Source organism: Salmo trutta, chromosome 21 (genome assembly GCF_901001165.1).
Source record: "Salmo trutta chromosome 21, fSalTru1.1, whole genome shotgun sequence".
Taxonomy (NCBI): domain Eukaryota; kingdom Metazoa; phylum Chordata; class Actinopteri; order Salmoniformes; family Salmonidae; genus Salmo; species Salmo trutta.
Window position 1 is genome coordinate 42,771,791 of NC_042977.1, and position 6,480 is coordinate 42,778,270.

Consider the following 6,480-nt stretch of genomic DNA (forward strand, 5'->3'; position numbering starts at 1 on the left):
GGGTATCAAAAGTAAAACTATAAATAATTTCAAATTCCTTCTATTAAGCAAAGCAGGCTGCACCATTTTCTTGTTTTTAAAATGTATGAATAGCCAGGGGCACACTCCAACACTCAGACATAATTTACAAAAGATGCATTTGTGTTTAGTGAATCCTCCAGATCAGAGGCAGAATGGATGGCCATGTGTTGTTTTGATAATTGTGTGAATTGGACCATTTTCCTGTCCTGCAAAACATTCAAATACATTATGGAATCATATACACTATAGAATCATTACTCTGAATCATATACACTATAGAATCATTACTCTGAATCATATACACTATAGAATCATTACCCTGAATCATATACACTATAGAATCATTACTCTGAATCATATACACTATAGAATCATTACCCTGAATCATATACACTATAGAATCATTACTCTGAATTGTATATTTTATTTCACCCTTAATTATCCAGGTAAGTTGACTGAGAACACATTCTCATTTACAGCAACAACCTGGGGTGTAAATACTGGGGATGAATGAGCCAATTGGAAGCTGGGGATGATCAGATTGGGAATTTAGCCAGGATACTGGAGTTAACACACCTGCTCTTATTTTTATTTTACCTTTATTTTACCTTTATTTAACTAGGCAAGTCAGTTAAGAAAAAAGTCTTATTTACAATGACAGCCTACTGGGGAACACTAGGTTAACTGCCTTGTTCAGGGGTAGAACGACAGGTTTTTACCTTGTCAGCTCGGGGATTCGATGCAGCAACCTTTCGTTTACTGGCCCTACACTCTAACCACCCCATTTACAATAAGTGTCATGGAATCTTTAGTGACCACCGAGAGTCAGGACACCCGTTTGACGTCCTATCTGAAAGACAACACCTTACACAGGGTAATGTCCCCAAGCATTGCCCTGGATCATATATACACATTGTATATCTTGTTTATTTTGGACTGGAGGAAAGGATGCCTTCTACTGGCCCTCCAACACCATCTAATCTCCCATTCAGGGACTGACCAGGACCAATCCTGCTTAGCTTTAGAGGCAAGCCAGCAGTGGGATGCAGGGTGGTAGGCTGCACTATGGAATCATAACCCTGAATCATAAACACTATGGAATCATAACTCTGAATCATAAACACTATGGAATCATTACCCTGAATCATAAACACTATGGAATCATTACCCTGAATCATAAACACTATGGAATCATTACCCTGAATCATAAACACTATGGAATCATAACTCTGAATCATAAACACTATGGAATCATTACCCTGAATCATAAACACTATGGAATCATTACCCTGAATCATAAACACTATGGAATCATAACCCTGAATCATAAACACTATGGAATCATAACCCTGAATCATAAACACTATGGAATCATTACCCTGAATCATAAACACTATGGAATCATTACCCTGAATCATAAACACTATGGAATCATTACCCTGAATCATAAACACTATGGAATCATTACCCTGAATCATAAACACTATGGAATCATAACCCTGAATCATAAACACTATGGAATCATTACCCTGAATCATAAACACTATGGAATCATTACCCTGAATCATAAACACTATGGAATCATTACCCTGAATCATAAACACTATGGAATCATTACCCTGAATCATAAACACTATGGAATCATAACTCTGAATCATAAACACTATGGAATCATTACCCTGAATCATAAACACTATGGAATCATTACCCTGAATCATAAACACTATGGAATCATTACCCTGAATCATAAACACTATGGAATCATAACTCTGAATCATAAACACTATGGAATCATTACTCTGAATCATAAACACTATGGAATCATAACCCTGAATCATAAACACAGTTCTCTCATCATATCCCATCCCTCTTACTCACTTTAAGCTATCTCTGTTAATGTACAGAGAAATGAGGGATGATGGTAGATAGAAGGAGAGCAGGAGTGGCTTGGAGGGAGAGAGGATGGAGAGTCGGGGAAAGAGTTTGTTTTATTCATCATACACTCATCCTTTAACAAACCAGGAACGACGCCATACCCTGTTTTAACAACACACAATATCTTTTGTGTTTTGTCGTGCTACATTTGGACATCATTAAATTCACATTTAACTACTAATACCACGTGATGGTTCAGCGGCATTATCGGAGGCCATTCAACAAGGAAAGATTCAATCACATTGCTTCACTGGGAAGATGAACTGAATAGGAGGGTTTGGCATTTGTAAAAAGGAATATAACTGTGTTACATTATAACAGAGGAGGTCAAATGGATTATTAAACAACTTTACAGGTATTTTTGAATATCTGACTTCAGGATGATGATGATGATGATGATGATGATGAAGATATTTTACAGATGCAGTGTAACTGTACTTCCTCCATAAGATCACTCTCATTACCATATTGGAGCAAAACTAAGGGTCCCACTTTAGATTGGAAATGAGGCAGTCAATTACATTTATGGAAGCTACAATCTAGCCGCAATATTAAAGCTGATCTACCCACTAGATAATTAATTACAAATATATGAAAATAAGGGTCCCACTTTAAATTGTCAATAACATATGCATTTATTACATGGAAATGACATACTGTCAGCACTACAGGAGGTTGGTGGTGCCTTAATTGGGGAGGACGGGCTCGTGGTAATGACTGGAGCGGAGATTCACCCTGTGTCTGTACGTTTACTTTGACGGATCCTCCTGACCTTTTGTCCCGGCTGTCAAGCTGAGAGGCTGGCGAGGCAGTTGGAAGAGAGAAACCCCACATGAACTACGACAAGCTGAGAGGCTGGCGAGGCAGTTGGAAGAGAGAAACCCCACATGAACTACGACAAGCTGAGAGGCTGGCGAGGCAGTGGGAAGAGAGAAACCCCACATGAACTACGACAAGCTGAGAGGCTGGAGAGGCAGTGGGAAGAGAGAAACCCCACATGAACTACGACAAGCTGAGCAGAGCACAATGAGGTGAGGTGACTCACTCACTATACCCACATGGAGAAAGGCACAATACTACTGTTGTTCCCATAGATACACTCACTCAGGTACAGTCTCAATACTACTGTTGTTCCCATAGATACACTCACTCAGGTACAGTCTGAATACTACTGTTGTTCCCATAGATACACACACTCAGGTACAGTCTCAATACTACTGTTGTTCCCATAGATACACTCACTCAGGTACAGTCTGAATACTACTGTTGTTCCCATAGATACACTCTCTCAGGTACAGTCTGAATACTACTGTTGTTCCCATAGATACACTCACTCAGGTACAGTCTCAATACTACTGTTGTTCCCATAGATACACTCACTCAGGTACAGTCTGAATACTACTGTTGTTCCCATAGATACACTCACTCAGGTACAGTCTGAATACTACTGTTGTTCCCATAGATACACTCACTCAGCTACAGTCTGAATACTACTGTTGTTCCCATAGATACAGTCACTCAGATTCAGTACTACTGTTACTCCTTAATGCCAACAGGTACTTATTTCAATGAAATTACGTTGAACCAATGTGGAATAGATGTTGAATTCATGTCTGTGCCCGGTGGGGAGATTCACCTACAAGTCTAACTTCAGTAAACTGATCCTGGTCAACTACCAAGGGCACCCACCTTGTCACCAGGTCAGTATATCCCCTGTTTATTTCAAGGTGTATCAAATGGCACCATATTCCGACTAGCTCACTCATCTCATATAAGGATGTAGGGCTTTGAAATGGACCACTTACTTTTGGACTCCCAGCTGGTCCAGAGTGCCCCTCTTTTGTTCCTCCCTATGCATTGTGGCAGGTAGTGTTCTCCTGGTATCCCCCAAACCCAGATTCGTCCGTGAAGCGTGATTCATCACTCCAGAGAACATGTTTACACTGCTCCAAAGTCCAATGGCGGCGAGCTTTACACCGCTCCAGCCGACACTTGGCATTGCGCATGGTGATCTTAGGCTTGTGTGCGGCTGCTCGGCCATGGAAACCCATTTCATGACGCTCCAGACTAACAGTTTTTGTGCTGACATTGCTTCCAGAGGCAGTTTGGAACTCGGTAGTGTCGCAACCGAGGACAGCCAATTTTTACACTCTACACGCTTCAGCACTCTGCGAGCTTGTGTAGCCTACCACTTCGTGACTGAGCTGTTGTTGCTCCTAAACGTTTCCAGTTCACAATAACAGCACTTACAGTTGACCTGGGCAGCTCTAGCAGGGCAGAAATTTGATGAACTGATTTGTTGGAAATGTGGCATCATATGATGGTGCCACATTGAAAGACACTGAGCTCTTCAGTAAGGCCATTCCATTGCCAATGTTTCTCTATGGAAATTGCATGGATGTGTGTTCAATTGTATACACCTGTCAGCAACGGGTGTCGCTGAAATAGCCGAATCCACTCATTTGAAGTGGTGTCCACATACTTTTGTATATACAGTGTATTAGCCACTCCTTTGCCCCATCTCTTTCAACCATACAGTTTTTCAATTCCTCATCAATCCATGGAGCCTTAACAGTTCTAACAGTCAGTTTCTTGTCAGGTGCATGTTTATTCATAATTGGAAGAAGAAATGTCATAAATGAATCAAATGCAGCATCTGGATGCTCCTTATTAATCACATCAGACCAACAAATATTCATCCACATAGGAGTCACAGCAAAATATTTTGTTGATACATACAGCCACTACATACGGCCTCTTGTGTTCAAGATGTCTGACATCTTTTTATGTACATCAATGTGTGTTTGACCGTCTGTCTGTGTTCCTCTTTATCGACAGCCTTCCAGTCGGTAACCCTCTCACCTTCTGCCGTATTGCCTCCCGAAGCCCATCCTGTTGCCCTCTTCGGGGCCACTTCCCCTTCCTCTCTGTTCCCCCTCCTCCTGGGAGCTCGAACCCTAATCTGAGGGAGCTCTTAGCAGGCCTTCCACCTGCCGCCACTACTGCCCTGGCACCTCAGCCCCAATTGCTTCAACGGCTGGCATACCAAGAGCAATATCATCAGAACCCTGCCTGGTGTGGGACTGGGAGGGAAAGAGAGTGGGAGCTGAGGAGGAGAAAGGAATGTGGGGAATGATGATGAGGAGGAGGAGGAGGAGGAGGAGGAGGAGGAGGAGGAGGAATGTGGGGAATGATGATGGAGAGTAGTGGAGGAGGAGGAGGAGGAGGAGGAGGAGGAATGATGATGGAGAGTAGTGGAGGAGGAGGAGGAGGAGGAGGAGGAGGAGGAAGAATGTGGGGAATGATGATGGAGAGTAGTGGAGGAGGAGGAGGAGGAGGAGGAGGAGGAATGTGGGGAATGATGATGGAGAGTAGTGGAGGAGGAGGAGGAGGAGGAGGAGGAGGAGCAGGAATGTGGGGAATGGTGATGGAGAGTAGTGGAGGAGGAGGAGGAGGAGGAGGAGCAGGAATGTGGGGAATGGTGATGGAGAGTAGTGGAGGAGGAGGAGGAGGAGGAGGAGGAATGTGGGGAATGATGATGGAGAGTAGTGGAGGAGGAGGAGGAGGAGGAGCAGGAATGTGGGGAATGATGATGGAGAGTAGTGGAGGAGGAGGAGGAGGAGGAGGAATGTGGGGAATGATGATGGAGAGTAGTGGAGGAGGAGGAGGAGGAGGAGGAGGAGGAGGAATGTGGGGAATGATGATGGAGAATAGTGGAGGAGGAGGAGGAGGAGGAATGTGGGGAATGATGATGGAGAATAGTGGAGGAGGAGGAGGAGGAGGAGGAGGAATGTGGGGAATGATGATGGAGAGTAGTGGAGGAGGAGGAGGAGGAGGAGGAATGTGGGGAATGATGATGGAGAGTAGTGGAGGAGGAGGAGGAGGAGGAATGTGGGGAATGATGATGGAGAGTAGTGGAGGAGGAGGAGGAGGAGGAGGAGGAGGAGGAATGTGGGGAATGATGATGGAGAGTAGTGGAGGAGGAGGAGGAGGAGGAGGAGGAGGAGGAGGAGGAGGAATGCAAGGGAGTCTTTCCTCTTTTGACATTATAATAGATGTCCTATTGTTTGGGATGTCTTTGTCTGTAGTTTTTACTCTCTCTCTCTTTTTAAATTGTCCTCAGAGTAAATCTGAAAAGGCTATTATTGAAATGAGATTATTATAATATTTTTGTTCATCACAGATTGAGTGGGGATACTACTGATGTTGTTTGTGTAAAGGATTGTGTATAGAACAGGACAATTGCAGTTGTGTGATATGTATGATGAATTGTATGTGAATGTCACAGTGTACTTTGATATTTATTCTATTTAATATTGCATGTGTATTTACTTATTCTACATTTCATTAAATAAATAGGTTTAGTAGTACAAACCTGTGACATGAACAGTACACTTACTTTCTCAGCAATCTTCAGCAATCTTCAATTGTCAAACTGTTGCGCTGCATTATAAGGCAAATCTGCTTTGCATGACAAAAGGCACATTTCCATTTTGTGCTCAATGATGTTATCAAAACATAGGC